Raw genomic sequence first — 23295 nt, forward strand, 5'->3', positions numbered from 1 at the left:
CAAATTAAATGGAGAAAAACTAAAGTCAGGAACAAGACAGGCTGTCCACTCTCTCTAAATTTCTTCAACACAGTGTTTGAAGTTTTAGCAATAGCTATAAGACAACATAAGGAGATCAAGGGCATTCAAATAAGAAAGAAAGAAGTCAAAATTGTGTTTTTTGCAGATGATATGATAGTGTACATAAGTGACCCCTAAAACTCTGCCAGAGAACCCCTACAGTTCATAAATGACTTCATTGATGTGGCAGGATACAAGATCAACTCCAAAAAATCAATTGCAATCCTATACACAAACGATAAAGAAGCAGAGAGGGAAATCAGAGAAACATCACCTTTAACAATAGCCACAAATAGCAAAACGTATGTTGGGATAACACTAACCAAAAGAGTGAAAGATCTACTTGACAAGGACTTTAAGTCTTTGAAGAAAGAAATTGAAGAGGATACCAGAAAATGGAATGATCTCCCATGCTCTTGGATTGGTAGGATCAGCATAGTAAAAATGGCAATTCTACCAAAGGCAATCTATAGATTCAATGTAATCTCCATCAAAATCCAAACAAAATTCTTCACAGACCTTGATAGAACAATAATCAACTTATATGGAAAAACTAAAAACACAGGCTTGCCAAAACAATTCTATACAATAAAGGATCGTCTGGAGGCATTACCATCCATGACATCAAACACTATACAGAGCTACAGTAATGAAAAGAGCTTTTTTTTTAAAACAATTCTTTTTTTTCTTTCTTTTTTTAAATATTTATTTTATTTTATTTATTATGTATACAATATTCTGTCTGTGTGTATGCCTGCAGACCTCTTTACAGATGGTTGTGAGCCACCATGTGGTTGCCGGGAATTGAACTCAGGACCTTTGGAAGAGCAGGCAATGCTCTTAACCACTGAGCCATCTCTCCAGCCCCCGAAAAGAGCTTTTTATTGGCATAAAAAACAGAGACACTGACCAATGAAATCAATTCCCAGACCCCGATATTAATCCAAAAACCTATGAACATCTGATTTTTGACAAAGAAGCTAAAATTATACAATGGAAGAAAGAAAACATCTTTAAGAAGTGGTGCTGGGGGCTGGAGAGATGGCTCAGCGGTTAAGAGCATTGCCTGCTCTTCCAAAGGTCCTGAGTTCAATTCCTAGCAACCACATGGTGGCTGACAACCATCTGTAATGAGGTCTGGACAGAATATTGTATGCATAATAAATAAATACATTTAAAAAAAGTGGTGCTGGCATAACTGGATGTCAACCTGTAGAAGAATGAAAATAGATCCATACCTATCCCCATGCACAAAACTCAAGTCCAAATGGATTAGAGGTCACACTGAAACCGATACAAGAGGAAATGGGAAGTAGCCTGCAATATATGGGCACAGGAGACGACTTCCAACGTATAACCCCAGTAGCACAGTCAATAAGAGCAACAATGAATAAATGAGACCTCCTGAAACTGAAAAGCTTCTGTAAAGCAGAGGACACTGTCATTAAGACAAAAAGGCAACCTACTGAATGGGAGATCTTCACCAATCCCACATCAGGCAAAGGTCTGATTTCCAAAATATACAAAGAACTCAAGAAACTAGATATTAAAATTCTAATTAACCCAAATAAAAAATGGGGTACAGAGCTGAACAGAGAATTCTCAACAGAAGAATTTCAAATGGTCAAAAGATACTTAAGGACATGTTCAACTTCCTTAGTTATCAGGGAAATGCAAATCAAAACAACTTAACACTTGTCAGAATGGCTAAAATCAAAACCACCAATGATAGCCTATGTTGTTGAGGATGTGGAGTAAGGGGAACACTCATCCATTGCTGGTAGGAATGCAAACTTGTACAAACACTTTGGAAATCAATGTAGCAGCTTCTCAGAAAGTTGGGAGTCAACCTACCTCAGGATCCAGCAATACCACTGTTGGGAATATACCCAAGAATGCCCAATCATACTACAAAAGAATCTGTTCAACTGTGTTCATAGCAGCATTATTTGTAATAGCCAGAACCTGGAAACAACCAAGATGTCCCTCAATGGAAGAATGGATTCAGAAAGTGTGGCACATATACACATTAGAGTACTACTCAGTGGTTAAAAAAATGACATCTTGAATTTTGCATGCAAATGGATGGAAATAGAAAACACTCTCCTGATTGAGATAACCCAGTCCCCAAATATGAATATGGGATGTCCTCACTCATTAGTGGATTCTAGCCATAAACAAAGGACATTGAGCCTATAGTTCATGATCAGTAGATCCTAGTTATAAACAAAGGACATTGAGCCTATAGATCATGATCCTACAGAAGCTAAAAAATAAGGTGAACCCACAAAAAACACATATAGATCCTCCTGGAAATTGGAAGCAGACAAGATGTCCAGGCAAAAGTTGGGAGCATGGGGGTGTGAGTGTGGTGGGGGGAAGGAGAGAAGGGAGAAGGAGAAGGTTGGGGAGAGCTTGGGAGAGTGGGATGGTTGAGATGGAGGAAGGACCTATATGGGAGCAGGGAAGGGGATATCTTAATTGAGGAAGCCATTTGGGGTTTGGCAAGAGGCTTGGCTCTTGAGGGTTTCCCAGGAGTCCACATGGATGACCCCAGCTAGGACCCTGGGCAGTGGAGGAGAGGGTGCCTCAACTGGCGTTGTCCTGTAGGCAGACTGATGACTATCTTAATATGACCATAGAACTTTCGTCCAGAGACTGATGGAGATAGAGAGAGAGACCCGGTTTCCGTGGTGCACAGCCCCCAATCTCACACCCAGGCCACCTCCTCTCCCCTCCACCATGGGTCCCTCTCCACTCCAGGTCAAGTTCGTCCATCTCCCTCCCGTCCTGACTCCCTGAGCACTGGCACCTCACTCGCCGCCTTTCCCACTGGTGTCCCGCTGAGGTTCCAGCACACACCTGGGGCGACCACCCCTCGCGCGTCAGTTGCCGGGGTGTGTAAAAAACCCAACCCTAACGCTTACTTGGGCTCCTTTGCAGCCTCCTGATGGTCGCCCGGAACGTGACTCCGCCAGCGTGGAATCCTAGACGGCCCCGACCCCCGGTGGCATAGGGGTCAAAGTGTCCTGGAGGCGCTGGGTTCATAACGTTCGCGCGAGACCTGGAAGCGGCCATGGGGCAGGCAGGGAGCCCGGCAGGTTGGCTTCGCTTGGCCTCGACAAAGTGGACATCACAGGTGTGACTGCCATGGTGATGTCTGGCTCACAAGGAGACCGGGTTTGATCTTTTAAAGGACTCTGTGGAGCAATCGTTTAGTGTGTTATGCTATTAATTGAGAGGTCGAGCCCTCCCAGATGCCACAATTTTTAGGCTTTTAACAAACAGCTTTCTAAATTTACAGTCCTTGTGTGGTTACTTGGCAAATGGAAATTCCCCTACTTCCCTAAATACCGGAAACTCAGTAAATAAAAAGATAAGAAAAAAACCCTGTGGACTTAAGGTACCTAAGGCCTTACCTTTCTGTCACACCCTGTCTATTTATGGCCTGTCCTGCTGCAGGGTAATCAATAAAGGCAATTTTTATTTTGGATGGTGGGCTGGGGATGAGGACACCTGTGGACAACCCCCACCTTCTGTCTTTGGCCTATTTGGGGATGAGAAAATTGGGAATACCTCTTTTTTTCTTTTGTTTTCGAGACTGGGTTTCTCTGTGGTTTTGGAGCATGTCCTGGAACTAGCTCTAGTAGACCAGGCTGGCCTTGAACTCACAGAGATCCTCCTGCCACTGCCTCCCTATTGCTGGGATTAAAGGCGTGAGCCAGCACCAACCAGCGGGAATCCGTTGTTAATAAAAGAAAATTATGAAAAACAAGTCACTAAAGCACAGGAAAAGGACCAGATTTTAATAAAATGGATAAACTTTACACTACCGGCTAAAGATATGCATATGACAAGGGAAACGACAACATAATTCGTAATCAAAAACCCTAGAACAGATTTATTTCAAAAATCATGTGCTGTGGAAACAAAAAAATAAACCACAGATACAGGCAAGCCAAGACTTGTTTAGTAAGGAGACCAGGGACTGGCAGTGACGGCATTGGACACTGTAGACGGGGGCGTCTAAGGAAGTCTCTGGACAGGTGATTTGCTCCCCAGCTTTTTGGGAGGACCCCAGAGCAGCTCTTCCCCTCCCCACCTGTCACAGCCAACACAGAGAAGAGGGCAATGGAGGGCTATCAGGTGCTGGACGGAAATACTGCACCTGCAAGAGTGGCAGTGCCCTGCCGACTTCACAGTTAGCGACTGCCCTAACCACCCAAACATGGCACAGACGCGAGCACTTGGCAGCATTATAAGCCCAGCAGCTTTGGAGAAATCACTTCTGCAGGACAGGACTGTTGAAGGAAGCCTCGCAAACCGGTCCGGGCCAGGATGAGTTTTACTGAGGCTTGGGTGAGCACCCACTTTAGGGCTCATTGCTTGGCATGTCGTACTCTGTGTTGTGGTCTGAGCAACCATGGTTCGAATCCGAGTCACGGCAATTATCGTCCTTCCTGTCTGGTCTGACTGCTGCTTTCTTGTTCCCATGCACTGAAGCCTAGCTAATGTCTTGACACAGACTCCAGCCTCCCTAGTTCAAGTCCCGCGGACATGGAGGAACTCAAACACTGTTAGTACAGTTTGCTGCTTGGAGTCTTCACTGTCAATCACGCTGTCTCGGGTGGACTCACGAAATCACCTTCACTGTCAATCACCCTAGGCCCAGGGCATAGTAAGCACCATCTTTGAGCAACACCCCTAGCCCAGGTTTTGGTCATGTCAGCATGATGCAGGGTCTGAATGTTCCTATCTGGTATTTGTCTTAGTAATAACACATTAGTGGGAAATCTTGTTTTCTATGTCCTGCTCTCCCTTTATGTGTCCTCCCCCATTCCTAGTGATGGCTCCTAGTAATGGAGTCTCAGCTGGCCAACCCCTTCACCAGGCAAGGGTTCCAGTGGTAGGACTGGGCTGCATTCAATTCAGTTGTTGGTCAAGGGTGCCCCATGGAAATCTCCAAACCACCCAGGCTGCTGCTAAGACACAGGGCTGCTCTCCAGAAATTGCCAACAGGTCCCATTGCTGAGTTAACATCCACACATGGAACATGGGGAAGTCAAGCTTAGTCATACAGGAATCCTGCATCCCACCTTCTAGTCTCTATAGGAAAAGAAAAGCAGACACCAACCAACCCATTCACAAAACCATTGACCTACAAAATGTCCTGCCTACAAAATAAGAAGGGTAATCGGGGCACAGAACTTGTGTGAATAGCCAACCAGTGTCTGATTTGACTTAAGGCCCACTCCACAAAAAGGAACCCACATCCAGCACTTGCCAAGAACCAGAGTAGCTATTATATATATATATATATATATATATATATTATACATATATTATATATATATATATGAATGATAGAGAGATAAAAAGATATGAAAGACCTGGATAAATTCAGACCCCTCTAGCAGAAAAAATAGAGCCAAAAATCTAAGCAGGGAGAGAAGAATCAAAAATCTAGATTAACTGTTTCAGTGAAGATAAAGTTAGATTATATTCTTGAGAAACAGGGAGTTACCCCCTTGTGATTATCGCTGGTATTTTCAGAATTTTCAATGACCACTGGTATTTTTGGAATTTTCCAATGATGCCCTCCCTATCCCTTTTGGATAGTTTCTTCCCTTAAATACTTCTTCTCCCAGTTACTCGGGGTCAAACTATCACTGCGTGGGAAATGAATTTTGGCCCCAGTGCACTGGTTCCTGTCCTGTGAATAAACCTCGTGTGATTGCAGCAAGGACGGTCTCTCGTGAGTTCCTGGGGAGGTCGTGTTATCCTGAGAGTTGAGAGTCTCCCTGCTCTAGAGGTCTTTCAGATAGATAGATAGTTAGAGAGATAGTAGATAGCCCAGTAGTAGACAGTCCAGAGACCTAGGATAAAATCAAACACTACTAGTTTATGAAAAAATATTTTACCCTATGTCTCTGGGCTATCATCTATCTATCTATCTATCTATCTATCTATCTATCTATCTATCTACCTATCAACCATCTCTCTCACTTTTTTATAGTCTTGCACAGAAACACTCTCCACAGGAGGTATGTGGCCACTGATATGGGATTCTTTTACTCCAGCTAGTCATAAGGCTCCTCATAATATTGCTTACTTAGACTATCAAGAGGGGTTCCTTACCCCACCTCTCTATTCACAATAGGGTCTTCTCAGATTCTGCATAGGATTACGCAGTCCTAACCTGTATTGTCAACCTAGATGAGAGGTGAAGAAATCCATTCCAATCATACAGTCAGCGATGTTGGGTCTGGGTCCGGAACCAATGTGAGCCCTGCATGGATGTATGGCAGCCTAAGACAATTAGCATGCCTACTTCATGTGCCTGTCCCTACAGGTCTCAAGAAACGTCTGTCTTTGGTTGGAGGTGATCCAATCTACTAATAGAGCCAATATGACTGGGAGGACAAAGTCAAGGGCAGGGACTGGAGAGATGGCTCATGCATTAAGAGCACTTTTGGCTGTCTCAGGAGACCTACCTAAATAAAGCATATACTTTATAAGCAGTCGGGACCAGGCAGAACACACAAAAGCTTCCGACTACAGTTAGTTGTGTTTCCCTTCAGTTTGCTCTGCATGATGATGTCATGAACATGTTGTACAGTGTGTGTACCACATTCTACTGAAGCTAAATATATGACCTCAGGGATGCAATATGTCTAGATTTTCTGGAGACTAGTGGGCACACATGGAGCAGGCCATGCCATCCGTATCCATATCCGAGGTGCCATCTGCCCGTGCAGGCCATGACTGGAAAATCACTGTGCAGCCCGAGCTACCTGGAACTTGCAGTTACAGATCCACGCCTGTGAGTTGTGGGTTTACAGGAGTGTGACAGCTCATCTGACTAAAGAAGACTCTGAAGAGTGAAAAGTTGGAAATAGCTTTTTATTCATAAAACATTCATTTTATTCATTGGGGGCTTTAATACAGCGATCATTTAAGACAGTGTGTAACCTTAGCAAACTATTAAAACAATGGTAATAATAAAAGAAATAACAAAAACTTACACTAAAATGAAGAAAACCAAAAAAAACTAATGCACAGATATACTTAGATATAAACCAACCAAACCAAAACAATCTAAAACATAACAAAAACAACCAAACAAATAAAATTAAACAAAATTCCCACTTTCCCTTGAAATATTCTTTAAGAAAAAGCAAATCAATAACATGAGACACGAGGAAGTGGATTAGTCTCTAGTGAATTATCATCACCAACACTTGTGTGTGATATGGGGTCAGCATCAGCTTTGCACTAGAGAGAGAATCCTGGGCCTTTGGGTGTGGTCTGTCTGGATAGCAGTGTGACAGAGAGTTCTTTGTCAGATTCCACATCACATAAGCAGTCAGCTTGCAAAGCCCTTGACAGTAGCTAACAGAATGACTCTTGTTCACCCACATATCTCCCTTCATGATATTTTGCCCACACTAGGACCACTTGGTGATGGATGTTCGGCTTCTGAGTAATTTTTGGGGTGTTCTCTGAATCTCAAGCTTATTTCTGATGCAGTCTTTTCTCTGAAAATTGTGAGCCAACCGAGGTGAATCAGATTGTGGCTGGATCCTCTGATGATTGGTTGATATTGGCCTCAATATTGAATTCACAGCAGAAAGGGACATGGCTTTTTCAGAGGAGGCCTGGATCCTGGAGTGTAGAATGTCATGCCTTCAAGGTGTGTCTGGTTTCCTCCAGGCTTCTCAGTTCTCTTACGAGGTGCTGTCAGAGAAGAAATGGAAATCAGACATAGAAACAGTCTCTCTGGGGCACTGGCAAGAACAAAATCAGGGCCTTTTCACCCCTAGTAAAGAAAAGTCAAGGAAGGAAACCCACACCGTGAACCCCTGGTTGGTGGGAATGGACTCAATGGTGGCTCACTTGCCTGGCACATAGCGCTCCTGCTGCAGCAGCTCCATCTGCAGGAGGCTCTCCTCCTGGGCTGTGGTCTGTTCCAGTTCATGCTGGAGATGTTCAAACCTAGAGGAGGAAGGCAGCTGGGACACAGGCCTGGTGGGGCCCTGCCATGTCAGCTTTTGAGCCCCTACCAGCCAGACAATCCAGCATCACCTTTTAGGTGAGCTCATTGACTGCTTCCCCAAGGGAAAAGTGTCAGAGCAACCCTGGGCTGGATGTTTTTCTCAATGTTTAAAAACTGCTATAAGTTGAACTGAAAAAGTACACAGTGCTGGGCTTGAAAAAACAGAATTTTTTAAGAGTCCAAAATATTATTTTGGAAAGATATCAATATCTGAGTCACATTCAGTAAAGATATTCCTGGCTTTAATTAGATACCAGGTGATAGTGAGCAACCTGTCAAACTCTATGTCTGCCCTCTAGAGGAGCCCGCACAACACTGCAGAGAAGGCTCCTCTGCAGCCCAGAACCTGCATGGGGTTAATTTGTCAACTCCTAATCTGTTTATGGCCAGAGTAAATCTTCTCACAGGAAACTGATGAACCCTGCAGAGAGCCTGCAATCAGCAGGAGTGTGCTGCATCCAAGTTAGCAAGAAGACTAGAAACTTCTCTCTAAATGTGATGTTCCTGTAGGAAAATAAACTGGGAAAGGACACACTGTCCTTCACAGTTGACCTCCTGCTTCTTTCTCACAAGAGAAGGAGGGGACACAATCCCCAGAAGAATAATAACCAAGCATATTTTCCTGGACAAATGCTTCTGGTGATTAGCCAAATCATATTCTGTGGTATTTTGTACAACGGTGTGGGTGTGAGCCTTGCCAAATAGACTAAAACCCAAACAGGTCAGGGACCACAAAACAGAGAATCCACTAGACCACAACTGCTTCTGTCAGTCCGTGCTCCTACCTCGTCTGGGACTCAGTGAAGCGATGCTGCTGCTTTCCTGCCAAGTCCCTTAGATGGGTAACCAGTTCCTTCTGCTTCCTTAGGAGTCGAAGGTTTTCCTCCAGTCTTCGATGTTTCTATTCATCAGAGGATTGTGTTCTTAGGTCAGGGTTGTCTGCATCCAGGTACACATGTGTGCTTGAATGTACACAAACTCAAACAAACACAATTACACAGTCCTGATCATCACAAGTACATGGATGCTCACATACAAGCACACTGCATTGCATGCGCATGTGTAGTTCCTAGCTAACAAGATGGAAGAAGAGATCAACTGGGATGCTATAAAGAAGAGAGTTAACTTTCATTAGCCCACACCCTCTCCCCCCGTATTCTAAACCAGGCACAGGGATGTGGTGATGTGGTGAGGATCGTGTACCTTTGCTCTGTTTTGATGAGTTTTCATTCTATTTCCACTTTATATGTGTGGGTGTTTTGCCTGCCTGTGTGTCTATGCACCACATGCACGCCAGGTCCCTGAGAGAAGAACACAGTGGGCAGAGCAGTCAATGTAGTGCTTGCCTTGTGCACCCAGGCACCAATGGTGGATGCCAGGGTTCCTTGATCAGTTATCTAAGCTTGCATACAAGTTTTCCAGTCTGTTCATTAAAGGCTTAGTTCCGTGGTATAGGACCATTGCCTGATGGTAGACCAGCCACTTCCTCTCACTCAGACTTCTCCGTGGCTCCAAGGAGGGCAGCTTCCTCCAACAGGAATTCTCTAAACCACAGGTTACCTCATTTTCGGCAAAATGAGTTCAAGAAAACCAGAAAATCTCTACAACCAGAATTCAAATAAACCTTTGCATCCAGTAAGATAATTATGTCAGGAATTTGTCTAAGTAAGAGAAGAAGGCTGACTCATGGCCTAATGAGGGCATGTATTGCTTCATGCTTAACAATATTCCATGGAAGGGCTTGACTTCATTGAATGTTTACTCATCAATGAAGGGTATTTGAATATTTTCTGGTTTGGTGGTACTCTGAGTAATGCTTCTATAACCCAGGTTTCTCCTAGATTCTTTGTGAACCCTTACTTCTCATTCTGGGATCACTGGGCCATCTGGGGACTGCAATCCATGTTTCTGAAAAATTATACATAGCTTCTCATAGGGATGCAGAAGTCGTTAGTGGGCAGTCACCTTTCACCCAGAGCACAGAAGGACACACATGCTCACCCCGGCTTTTCTGCTCTCAGGCACCTTGTTTTGCCTCAGCAGCCTCTTTCTTGCCTTCATAACCTGTATTACATTGGTTTTCTGCAAAGGTTTTATTTGCAGATGAATATTTATGCCTCTACAAACACCTGAAAACTTTTAGTTTGTTCAGTATTATGGTCCTTTGTTCTAGGTAGCTGTTTGGACATGCCAAAAGATTGGCAGCTCCATGTGATTTATGGCTGATGCAAATTAATGCTAACCACAGCAGGAACAGTACTTTCTATTAACACTGGTCTCCATCGTCCTTAAAGATGTCCATCATTCCATGAGTGGACATACATATATTGTCTCAAACACATATTCTGAAACCCACAAAGATACATAAAAGCACAACACAAACACACACACACACACACACACACACACACCATCTTGAACGCGGAAAAGCAAAGAAGACTAGAGTGTTGCAGCACCTTTCCTGCTGCAGGGAGACAGCGGTCCTCAGTGCTGTCTCTCATTGCTCTTAGACTCAGTCAGGCTTCTGCCCTAGTCTGAACTTCTTTTCCCTTCCAAGAAAGTCCTTCATCTCAGGACTCACTGATCATACAGGTGTGAAAACCTCTGCACACCTGAGCTTGACCACAAAAGACCAAGTCCCAAAGGAAGACGCTGCACATGAAGCCTCTCGATAGCTGTAAGCTGACCCATTCTAGTCTCCTAAGAAACCTTACATAGGCTCCTCCAAAGACCTTGATAGTACTAGAGAATGAGACTGACCCATGGTCACGACAAAACAACTTTGGACCATAACAGAAGGCATATAATATGAAAATAGCCCCAGATCAGTCAGTAGGAGCAGAACAAAATTATTTCGTTCAAGCAAACAAATGATCCACAGGCCCTTGTCCTCACTCACTCAAAGCTCTGTGATTCTCCCTATGTGGCTTCCAGCATAGAACCTTTCCTACTGTATTGACATTTAGGTGTGTGATATGTGATTTACCAATCTCTCTTAAAGAACTGCAGCTTCTACCAGAGCGGGATGGTTTGTTTGCCAGTTAGGTTGTGTCTTCCCAAAGGAGAACTCCCTAGGAAGACGTGTGAAGGTTCCCAGAAGTGAACTCTTAGATGGAATGGAGGTGGTCAGCTGGGTAACTGAGGGGACGGTTAAATGACGATGTACGTGTGTGTGTGTGTGTGTTTAGATAGGTGGGCAGCTTGATCCTGCTGCCTCAGCTTACCTGCAGGTGCGTTGTAAAGAGGTCACAGATCTTCTCAAGGGCCTCCTCACAGAGCCTCTTTGTCTCCTCACAGGACTCTTGCAGGAAGGTCTGCTCCTGCTGCAACTTTCTGTTGTCCTCTCTTAACATGGCCACTTTTTCCTTCATCTGTGTCCTTTCCCTCAGAAGCCGGCTGTGGAGGGTGCTTAACCATCACAGAAAATGATGAGCTCCAGTCCACCTCCATCTGCCACTCCTACCTACTAATACCACCTTCCCTGCAAGGTCCCATGTCCTCAGCCAGCCCCAGACTGCAGCCCACATTAGCCATGTCAGTATCACCCAGGTGATGTACCTCTGAGAGCAGGATTCTGCACCCCAACACACACCGGTCCTACACTGATCATGGTATTGGGAGACCATCATCAGGTATAGAGCAAACATGGTCTGAGAGAGGACACAGGACCAAAGAGGAATACATTCCACATCTGTTTCCCATAGCAACAGGCTCTGTAAACCCCTCTCAGAGTCCTAGAGACCATTCATGGTGCAAACCATGTTTTTTATCTAGGAGCTCTGGAAGCTGACAAGACAATGTTGGGAGGGGCTCTCCGACTCCTTGTACTTGGGAGAAATCAGTCTGGGAGGACAAGTACAAGGTAAACAAGCTAGAGCCACAGCCCTCACTTTGGTTCAAAGAGAAACAAATGCAGCCGCTGTCCATTTCAAGTACGGGGTCCCATCCAATCAGACGTCACTCACCTGTAGGAGTTGGTCTTCTCAGTCATCTCCTTGCATTTGAAAGAGTCCTCACTAATTTCCTTGGGGAAATTCTCCAGCTCTGACATCTCTTTCTGATGATCAATATTCAGCTCCTTAAGCTCAGCATTCAGCCTGTGGTAGAACATGGGACCAGTACCAAAGAACCCCATGAACACAGTCATCAGAACCCCATGAACACATGAATTAAGGCTGTGTCTCGGATTATCCTAGTCCACTGGGTGGCACATCCTGAATCCTAGGTACTAGGACCTGTTGATGTTATTAGACTTGCTAAGCTGCCCCAGGGCCAGAATGGCAGGGCATCAAGAGGAAGACAGACAGGGATACATGAGCTTCCTCAGTCAGCCTGGAGGAAGAAACTAGCTCTTTATAAGATGTCCCAGGAGTCTGTGCGAGGGGTCTGGGCCTACCTGAACCTGTGATGTCACGTCTCCTGTCTTCAGGAAAAAAAATGTATATTTTGTGTTCCTGTTATCAAAAGGATACTCAGAACTCATAATCAGTATTTCCATTGAGGAGACTGTACAGTACAATGACTTTATAAACTCCCCAGGGAATTCCATTCAGTCACCAAGGCGAGCACAAAGAATGAGGGCAGGGATGCTCAAAGTGGGACTCCAGGGCCTGAGCACTTCTATCACCTGAGACTCTGACTCAGACAAATCCTCAGCCCTGCTGCCAATCTCTGACTCACAGGATCTGGACAGATACACACATGAACACACACACTGTCAGGGAACCCCTCAGAGACAGTACAGGACACACCAGACACCACAGCACAAAGGAGATTTATTGACTCAGAATAGCATTCATAGAATTGGGGGGCCTTCCTCTGTATCAGGCAATAGCTGAGAACAAGCAATGGGTGTTTTTTTCAACTGTGGGTTTTTAAGGAGATAAGGGGAAATCTTTGCTAGGATGAGTTGGTGTGAGCTGATTGGATAGCTAAGCCATAATTGCCAAATAATGAATTTGAATTACTGGATGTTGGTGTTTGATTTCAGAGATGAGTCAGTGGCCAAATAAGGGTATGAACATTGGAGATAAATTTTAGGAATTCAATTTAATGTTTACCAAGGGAGAGGGAAGTGAAAAGGGTAAAATCTGCCACTGCCATATTGGCAATGTTTGGGCCCGTTAGCTCTTCAAACACATAACCCCACAAACAATTGGGATGTCATAGACATGCAGGTAGAGGACATTATCTCAGAGTACAAGGAACAAGGGCAGAGAGATGCCAGTATGAGATCCAGGCCTTCCTGTCACACACTGAGATGGAACAATAAAACCAGGCCCAACTCCCAGAGCAACCAGCTAGAAATCCCGCAGTCAAATACAAAGACTCCCAGTGAACTCAGCACCCAGCATATCCCACAAGCCAACACTTGTCCAGGTCTCTTTGAAATGCGTGTTGTGAACTCACACACAGCTGCCCTATCCATAGAATGTGACTCAGGACACAGGCTCTGCTTTTCATTGGGAGGAAGCAGAACAGCCTGTGTCCCAATCTCACTCCTACCCAGGCTTCAGTTCTGCCTCTCAGATGCACTCGGGAAAAGCACTTTGGGCAGGAGGACACCTTGGAGGTGCAGCGTCAAGTGACATGAGGAATGCTGGGGTTGACACAGGAGGGTCAAGACATCACCAGAGAACTGGACATAATGACTACCTGTTGTTCACATCATTGTTGGTGTAATTGGCCAGGATTGCACGAAGTTCATTCCTCTCATTGGTCATCATCTGAAGCTGAAGGGTCAGTTCATCCACCTTGTTCATCGGCTGCTCCTGCTCAGTGAGGGAGGCTGAGGTCCGTGCCTTTCCAGTACTCCCTGTAGGTAGACAAACATCAGTGAATTTGTACAGTTAGATGGCACGTGGCCATGAGAGACCATGTTAAGTCCCTAAAAGAGGCCTGAGGTAGAGGGAACGCATGGAATCCACTGAAGACCTCACAGAGTAGACAGCTATCCTCTAGTTGAGACCCATAGCCATGTCTCCATCCCCAGTCACTATTGTTCGATATGTCCATCAATGATGGGAAATATTATTTTCAGGTGTGGGACTTTTTTTATGCTGCATTTTTTTATTTTGTGAACTGTGTTACTGTTCCTGTCTAAAACACCTGATGGTCCTAATAAAGAGATGGACAGCCAATAGGGAGACATAAGCAAGGATAGGTGGGCCTAGCAGACAGAGAGTATAAGTAAAAGGTGAAGGCCGAGAGGAGAATAACGAGGAGCCCTAGAACAAGAGAGGAGGACTCAGGTGGCCATTCACCAACTCACTCAGCAGCCATGGAATAAGAGTGGAAGTAAGATTTACAGAAGGGAAAGATAAAAAGCCAGAGGCCAAAGGTAGTCTGGATAATTTAAGTCAAGAAGAGCTCACAAGAAACATGCCAAGCTAAGGGCAGGCATTCAGAAGAAAGAAGAAGCCTCTGTGTGTGATTTATTTGGGAGCTTGTCTGGGGGACGTGACTCTCCCTCTTTTTAGTGACACACAAACAAAAGAAATCCAGTGACGGTGAAGGGCAGGGCTGGAACTGGAACCACTGTGGTCCCTCTGTGCTTCCCACGCAGAGGCCGAGGGAAAGCAGAGGGCCCTCAGCACAGCAGTTGAAGCCTTGACCATCCCTGGCTCTGCCACACACTCCATCAGAAATCCTCGACTCTGGTCTGCTCTTCAGTAACTCAGAAAAGCAGAAGAGGACATCGCTTCCCAGGAACTCCCACCTCCTGAGTCCACTCCTGAAAGGATCAACTTAAGCCTTCATCCTTCAGGAATCTCTATCCCCTGCCCAGGACTCACTGCGCTTTCTCCAGAACCATTTATTTCTTGATGTGTGACTCGGAGACTGAAGGCCATCTTCCCCGTGCCTCTCTCTGGTCTCCCTGCGCTCTCCATCCTGTCTCCCAAGCAGCCTGTTCAGTCGTGTCAGCATGGCTGTGGGTGAACCACACAGGCACTGAACGAATGCCTCAAGGGCAGTTGGCGTTGCCACAACACAGGTGACATCACAGAATTCCAGGCTCTCCAGGATACAGTAGAATGTCCAGGTGGGGGACTGCTGATGTCATATGATACAGCTATTAACCCCTGCTAGCTACTTCACCCAAAAGTGACCTGAAAGTAAGGTGCCATTTCCAAGAGCCTCTCTGGGGTCACTGGGGAAGCCTTTAGGCACATTGTCTTCATAAAGCCAGAAATCTAGCTCTCTGCTTCTCACATTTTATGTGAAAGTTGAAAGCTAACTTCCCAACCACTGCTCAGGGATGGCTTTTCCCTCCTGAAGATCCACACTCAAGTAACATGAGAAACAAAGTATGCTTAGAAATGAGGTCAGCATAAAGGATAAAGTAGAACAGATGAGGTCTCTGAAATGAACAAGCACTGGTGCAGATCCTCAGACTTCTAGAGATTGGAGGGTTCAAAACAAAGAGAAGATACATAGGAAGTGATGAAAATTTCACTCAGAATGTCCCTAGAGCTCACTCAAGCTATGAGGTTGGTAGTGAAGATGTGACTAGCTCTTGGCAGGTCTACCTGGATTGACTGAGCCCAGGTGAGCTTCAGATACGGAAAGCAAACAGTCGTAGAAAGAGTATGATGACCCAACCTTGAATCAATAGACTGAGGAGAGAGTAGTGGCACCCAGAAGCCAGTGTGCAGTATCTAGAGGTGTCGCTAGCGATGGAGACAAAAGCACACACACACACACACACACAAACACGTAAACAGGAAAACCTGCACACAATCACACGCTGCCTAATAACTGTGTGCCTGTGGGAATGCGCCTTTGCATGGCACCCAGGTGGTTAGTGTCATTCACCTTCCTCATGACCACATTCTCATGGTAGTGACCCAATACCAGAGCCTGGGATGCTATAGAGGTGTTCATTGACCAGAAGGAAAATGTGTGAGACACAAGCCTGTCATGCCAGTGTTAGGGGTAACAGCACAGGAAGATCAGGAGTTCCAGACCATCCTGGACTAAGAAACTCTGGTTCAAAGAAGACAGGCAGACCAGGATGGGAGCTCAGGTGGTGGAGGGCTTCCCTAGGAGACATTAAACCCCAAGTTCCATTTCAGCACCATGTAAACATGCCTTGACATCCAGGAAGACAGGGAGAGCAGAGCTTGCAGGTTATTCTTAGCTCCAGGGTGAGATGGAGGCCAGCCTGGGCTACATGGGAGCTGTTGGAAGAGAGACAGAAAGAGGGAGACAACTGTCTTATCGGGGTACTCTTAGGGAGACCCCAGGCAGGGAGATCTGCCTTGAGAGATGGAGAGATGGGTGGCAGAGTGGGTGGCAGATGATAATTAGCGTGACCCAGCACAGTCTTGGAGGGCTGCTGTCTTCAGGGTACCTTATCCCCGAGATGGCGAGAGTGGTCTCAGGAAGGAAGAACCAAGTGATCTGAGCCCTGTTGTGCGGTTAGTGGAAGCTCCACAGGGACCTTCTCTGCATGTTTCAGGTGGGAGAGACAGAAGGCCAGAGAGAACTTCAGGACTTGTTGGTAGTATCTCAGAACCACTGCATGGAGAACTCACCTGTGTGTCTTCTTGGGCACCAGATATGGGTGCTGGTTTGTTGTAAGTGGCTACAATCCAGATGGATTGAAGGAGCAAGGATGGAATTTTCTGGTTCTGGAGGTCCAAAGTTTCAAATCCTCAACACCACCTTCTTCAGAGTCTTTAGAAGAAGGCTCCTTCCTCTCTCTTTGAAAACCTTGGACTTCGATGATATGGCTCAGGACCCTTAGGCACAGGGAGCACACATAAAGGATGGGCAGGACATAGAAAACAAGATTTCCCACTAATGTGTTATTACTAAGACAAATACCAGATAGGAACATTCAGACCCTGCATCATGCTGACATGACCAAAACCTGGGCTACGGGTGTTGTTCAAAGATGGTGCTTACTATGTCCTGGGCCTAGGGTGATTGACAGTGAAGGTGATTTTGTGAGTCCACCTGAGACAGCGTGATTGACAGTGAAGACTCCAAGCAGCAAACTGTACTAACAGTGTTTGAGTTCCTCCATGTCAGCGGGACTCTAACTAGGGATACTTGAGTCTGTGTCAAGACATTAGCTAGGTGTAGGTTTATGGGGACAAGAAAGCAGCACACCAGACAGGAAGGACGATTGCTTTGACTGGAATTTGAACCGAGGTTGCTGCGGCAACAATGCAGAGTACTAACCACTAGACAATCACAGCGAGCCATGTGCCTGATGTTGGGTGCTCACCAGAGTCTCTGTCAAGTTCTGCCCTTCTCAGACTGGGAGGCTTCCTTCTGACTGGCCTGTCCTGCAGAAGTGATTTCTCCAATGCCTATGTATTGTGAGCTGCACCGAGTAAATGCATCTGTGCCTTGGTTAGGTGGTGAGGGCAGTCACTGTGAAGTCCGTGGATCGATGCTACTCTTGCAGGTGCAGTATTTTCCCCAAGCACATGATAGCCCTCAATGGCACTTCTCTCCATGGTGGCTGGGTACCTGGGGAGGAAGCGAACTGCTCTGGGTTCCGTCTGGAGAGCTCGGGAGTAAACCAGCCGCCCTGCACCTTCCGCAGATGCTACTCACCTGCAGAGGCCAAAACAGTCACTACCTGGACTCCTTACTAAATACGACAGAGGCTGGTGGTTTATTGGATTTATTTTGGTCTTTCCACACCAAGTGGTTTTTGAAATAACTTGGTTCTAGGGTTTTGTGATTATGAATTACATTTTGGTCATTCTGCCATATGGATATCTTTAGCCAGTGGTGTAAAGTTTACCTGTTTTGTTAAATTCTGGTTCATTTCTTGTGCTTTGGTTACTTGTCCACTTGTAGGAAACTATATCCCAAATTTTGGCTTGAGACTTCAGACTTTCCTTAATTCGTTCCTGCATTTAACATGCACCAGACGCGGGCTCGGGACCAGTGGTGGAGACATGAGGTAGGCAGGTTCCAGCGAAGCTGGAGACTCTGCAATAGGGCTGGCTACCTTTGCTGCCTGGCTTCTCTGACTTCCTATTGGCAGAAGATAGGGGTCTGTGGGTACACAAACCAGCAACAAGGCTGTTAGTACAGGGCTGTGAGCAGCCCTGGGCTATTTGTGAGTTAGAGAAAATTCAAGATGATTTGTCTCTGGTCCTGCAACACTCCATCCAGCTCTCAGCAAGGAAGAAAATCCATCAGGCCAAAAGGACAAATGGGATGGGTGTGATGGCACCCTTGGGCGCCGGTTGGGGGCGCGGTATATGCAAATGAGGGTCGCGCAGGGATGCTGCATCCACAGGCTTTGCGGAAAGGCTAGGGATTTCCAGTGCAGCATGAATGGAGCGGTGATCCGCGGGTGGCAGCGGGGCGCAGGAATCAGGTGTGCCTCCAGGGACGTCCTGAAGTCTGAGCGGCCAAGTGACCATGTATTCAAACACAGGCCCGGTGGGGCTGAGTCATGGCCACGGGAAGTAAAGCACAATCACCCAGCTAAGTGAGCACTGTCAACACGTCTTTGGTTTATTCAGGCGAGGGTGACCGAATTGCACTAGTGTTGTGCTGGCCCCTTTGATTTCCCCAAATTCGGGAAACTTGACTGCATAATTTTTATTAATTTGCGACCTCGTTTGTGGTCTAGGCTTCTGCCATTTTCTCATATTTGGTTCCCTTCGTTCCTTTCTCTTTTTTTCTTATGTTTCTTTTTCTGTATTTCTTTTTGGCGCAAGCCTTTAATCCCAGCACTCGGGAGGCAGAGGCAGGCGTATCTCTGTGAGTTCGAGAACAGCCAAGTCTACAGAGCTAGTTCCAGGACAGGCTCCAAAGCCACAGAGAAACCCTGTCTCGAAAAAACCAAAAAAAAAAAAAAAAAAAAAAAAAAAAAAAAAGAAAAAAAAAAGTCTGTATTTTTGCCCATCCTTGTCAAGAAAACAAAAACATCGGCCTTAGAATTGGCATCTTTAGGAAATTATGTCCTGGGTTAATGAGAACATCCCTTCAGGTCTGGAGTTTTTGTCTTAATGTTCAGGAGCACTTGTAGGAAACTATGTCCCAAATTTTGGCTTGAGACTCCAGAATTTCCTTTATTCGTTCCTGCACTTCACATGCACCAGACGCGGGCTCGGGACCAGCACACCCCTAGCTGAAAGACTGAAGCCTCTGGTAGAAAGCCATTCTTCTGATTCATTCAAAACAAAACAAAACACCCCTCGTCATTTTATTATCTTCCTAACTTAAATTGGCTTCCAACTGCATTAGCTCAGTTCAAAGAAATCTCTAGGATATGCCCTGAGGCACCCCAGGGCTCCACCTCCTCTGGTCTCCGCGGTTCACAGCTCCCAATCCCACCCCAGGCCACCCTGGCCCTCGTCGGTCCCTCTCCACTCCGGGTCAAGTTCGTCCATCTCCATCCCGTCCGGACTCCCTGAGCACTGGCACCTCACTCGCCGCCTTTCCCACACGGGTCCCACTGAGGTTCCAGCACACACCTGGGGTGACTAATCTTCGCGCGTCCGTGCTCGGGGTCTCAAAGGACAGGACCCTAAAGCGGACTTGGGCTCCTTACCGGAGTCCGGCTGGGCGCCGGGAACGCGCGTCTGCCAGCGTGGAGTCCATGGGAGTCCACGAACTCCGGGTGACGGCCAGGTCTCAGCGTCCTCGAGTATCCAGGTTAAAAACTTTCGTGGGAGCTGGGGAAGCTTTGGCGGGACACTCAGGACACAGGGCCTTTGGCTTTGAGGCCTCCTGCTCCGGATGCTCCGCCATGGACCTGTGGGTATACCAGGTGTGGCCGCTGCCATGATGCCTGGATCACCAAGGCGACCCGTCAGATATCTGTGCACTGTCTCTGTGTCGCAATCGGTTAGTGCGTTCGGCTGTTAACTGAAAGGTTGGTGGTTCAAGCCCACCCAGGGACGATGCCCTTCAGGCTTTTAACAAACAACTTTCCATATTGACAGCCACTTGTGTGCTGACTTGACAACTGGAGAGAGCACACTCATACATTCTTCTCAGAATTTACAAAGCCCACGCAAAACCCTAGCTCCTGTATTTAAGGGATTTATTAACTTGCCTGTCACATGCTGTCTGGTAGGGAAATCAGCAGAGTCAATTTGTATTTTTTTTGATGGAATGAGGTGCGGTGGGGAGGGGGACACCTGTGTACAACCACCTCCTATTGTCTTTGGTTTACTTGGGGGTTGGATACTGTGAGAATCCTTTCTTATTAAAGGAAAATTATGAATAGCAAGTCACCAAAGCACAGGAAACAGACCAGGTTTTAATAAAACGGGTAAACTTTACACCACTAAGTTGAAGTGGAAAATACACTGTGCTGACTAGAATAAAACAGCATACTTTTCCAATAGTTCAAAAGTATTTTTTTGGAAGAATATCAATGTCTGAGTCAGATATTCCTGGCATTAATTAACACCAGGTGAATGTGAGCAACCTGTAAAACTCTATGTCTGCCCTCTCGTGGAGCCCACACAACACTGCAGAGAGGGCTCTGATTATCCCTACAGCCCAGAAGGTGCATTTTTATTTTAAAAAAAGTTTTATTTTTCTAAATAAATTGAACCTATTTATGTATCTTCACCAGCAGCTGGGGCGTCCCCGCCCTTTGTGTTTCTGGTGGAAATTACTTGGGCTCTGTGCTCTGAAACCAGCTTGATGAGCCCTTTACTAAGCAGCTCCTGAAGGGCTGCCCTGGCCAAGGAACCCTGAACCTTGAGTCTCTCAGGGACCACAGCTGGAGTAATAAGCTTACAGTTAGGAACATCCTTACAGCGTTTGTCATATGGAGCCTTGTCAAACAGGACTAGATTGTTGCGCTTGCCCTGAACTTTGCCTTTGGACAACTTCTTCCCTTTGGCCTTGCCACCAGACTTATTTACTGGGCCTGTGTCCTTTTGGGCAGACTTTCTGTCATATTTCTTCTTGTTGTCATCCTTGGGCTGCATGATGAACCTCGGAGAGTGGAAAGGACATTGCAGCCTCCCTGAGATGTCGGGAAAAAGTCAGAGGTAGACAAGAGAAATATATGCTCACCAGACTCATTTTGTCATCCCACAAAGAAACAAAGAACACTTTTTATTTTGCTCTTCACACACACCCTGCTTTTTACCTGATATTTGTTAAGAATATTGGTATTGGAATAATTTCAACTCAAAGGCTCAAAAATATATTCAACAAAATTATAGAAGAAAACTTTCCCAACCTAAAGAAGGATATTCCTGTGAAGGTACAAGAAGCTTAGAGAACACCAAATAGACTGGATCAAAAAACAAGAATCAAAAAATATCCCCTCACCATAAAATAATCAAAACACAAAACATACAGAATAAAGAAAGAATATTAATAGCTGCAAACGTAAAAGGTCAAGTAACATATAAAGGTAAACCTAGCAAAATTACATGTGACTTCTCTATGGAGAACTTGAAAGCCAGAGTGTCCTGGATAGATGTGCTGCAGACACTAAGAGACCATGGATGCAAGCCCAGACTACTATACCCAGGTCAGCTTTCTTTAACCATCAATGGAGAAATAAATTTATTTCAGAACAAAAACAGATTTAAGCAATACGTATCCACAAACCCAGCCTTACAGAAAGTACTAGGAGGTAAACCTCAAAACAAGGAAGCCAACAATACCCACTATATCACAGACATCTGATAACCCTCCACCAAAACAACTCAAAGAAAGGAAACATACAAACACTACCACCAAAATAAATAAATAAATAACTGGTGTTAACAATCACTGGTTATTAATATCACCTAATATCAATGAACTCAATTCACCTATAAAAAGGCACAGGTTAACAGAATGGATACAAAAACAGGATCCATCATTCTGCTGTTTACAAGAAACACTCCTCAACATCAAAGACAGACACTACCTCAGAGTAAAGGGCTGGGAAAAGGTTTTCCAATCAAACAGAACTAAGAAACAAGCAGTTGTGGCTGTCCAAATATCTAACAAAATTGATTTCAAACTAAAATCAATCAGAAGAGATGAAGAAGGACACTTTAAAGTCATAACAGGAACGATGTCATCAAGATGCAGTCTCAATCCTGAATATCTATGTCCCTAATATAAAAGCACCCACATATGCAAAAGAACTAGAACTCAAACCCACAAACTAATAGTAGGAGATGGACAGGTCAACCAGACAGAAACTTAAGAGAGAAATAAGAGAACTAATAGATGTAATGAGTCAAATGGACTTAACAGACATCTATAGAACATTCCACCCAAATAGGAAATAAACCATCTTCTCAGCACCTCCTGAAACTTTCTCAAAAACTGACCTCAGACTTAGTAACAAAGCAAACATCCACAGATACAAAGAAATTGGAGTAAACCACCTGTGTCTTATCAGCTCACCATGGAGTAAAGTTAGAAATTAACAACAATACAACCCCCAGAGAGCCTACAAACTTGTGAAAAGTGAACAGTCAACTACTGAACCACCCCTGGGTCAAGGAAAAATTAAGAAAGAAATTAAAGTTTTCCTTGAATTCAACGAAAATGAAGACACAACATACCCAAACCTATGGGACACCATGAAAGCAGTGCTAAGAAGGAAGTTCATAGCACTAGGTGCCCATATAAAAAAAACGGAGAAGGCTCACATCAGACTTAACAGCACACCTGAAAGCTCTAGAAAAAAAAAGGCAGACTTACCCAGGAGGAGTAGAAGACTGGAAATAATCAAACTGATGGCTGAAATCAACTAAATAGAAACACAGAAAACAATACAAAGAATCAATGAAACAAAGAGCTAGTTTTTTTTTTTTTAAGAAAATCAACAAAAGGGTTGGAGAGATGGCTCAGAGGTTAAGAGCACTGACTGCTCTTCCAGAGGTCCTGAGTTCAATTTCCAGAAACCACATAGTGGCTCACAGTCATCTGTAATGAGATCTGGCGCCCTCTTTTGGTATGTGGGAAGCAGAATGTTGTACACATGATAAATAAAATTTCAAAAAAAAATCAACAAAATAGACAAACTCTTATCCAAACTAGTCAAAAGACAGAGAGAACATGCAAATTAACAAGATCAGAACCGCAAAGGGGGACATAACAACAGATACTGAGGAAATTCAGAGAATTATTAGGTCTTACTACAAAAACCTATAAGCCACAAAATTGGAAAATACAAAAGAAATGGATTTTTTAGATAAATACAATATACCAAAATTAATTCAAGACCC

General features: G+C 45.1%; 1 non-coding gene and 1 pseudogene across 1 annotated transcript; one reads left to right on the forward strand and one right to left on the reverse strand.

Moving 5' to 3' along the window:
- The first annotated feature begins 19924 nt into the window (after positions 1–19924).
- Trnan-guu (transfer RNA asparagine (anticodon GUU)) lies at positions 19925–19998 on the forward strand. The gene has a single exon. It is a non-coding gene; the product is annotated as a tRNA-Asn (tRNA).
- Positions 19999–20664: 666 nt separating this feature from the next.
- LOC142854072 (small ribosomal subunit protein eS25 pseudogene) lies at positions 20665–21042 on the reverse strand (annotated as a pseudogene).
- Positions 21043–23295: the final 2253 nt, after the last annotated feature.

This window comes from Microtus pennsylvanicus, chromosome 7 (genome assembly GCF_037038515.1).
Source record: "Microtus pennsylvanicus isolate mMicPen1 chromosome 7, mMicPen1.hap1, whole genome shotgun sequence".
Lineage (NCBI taxonomy): Eukaryota > Metazoa > Chordata > Mammalia > Rodentia > Cricetidae > Microtus > Microtus pennsylvanicus.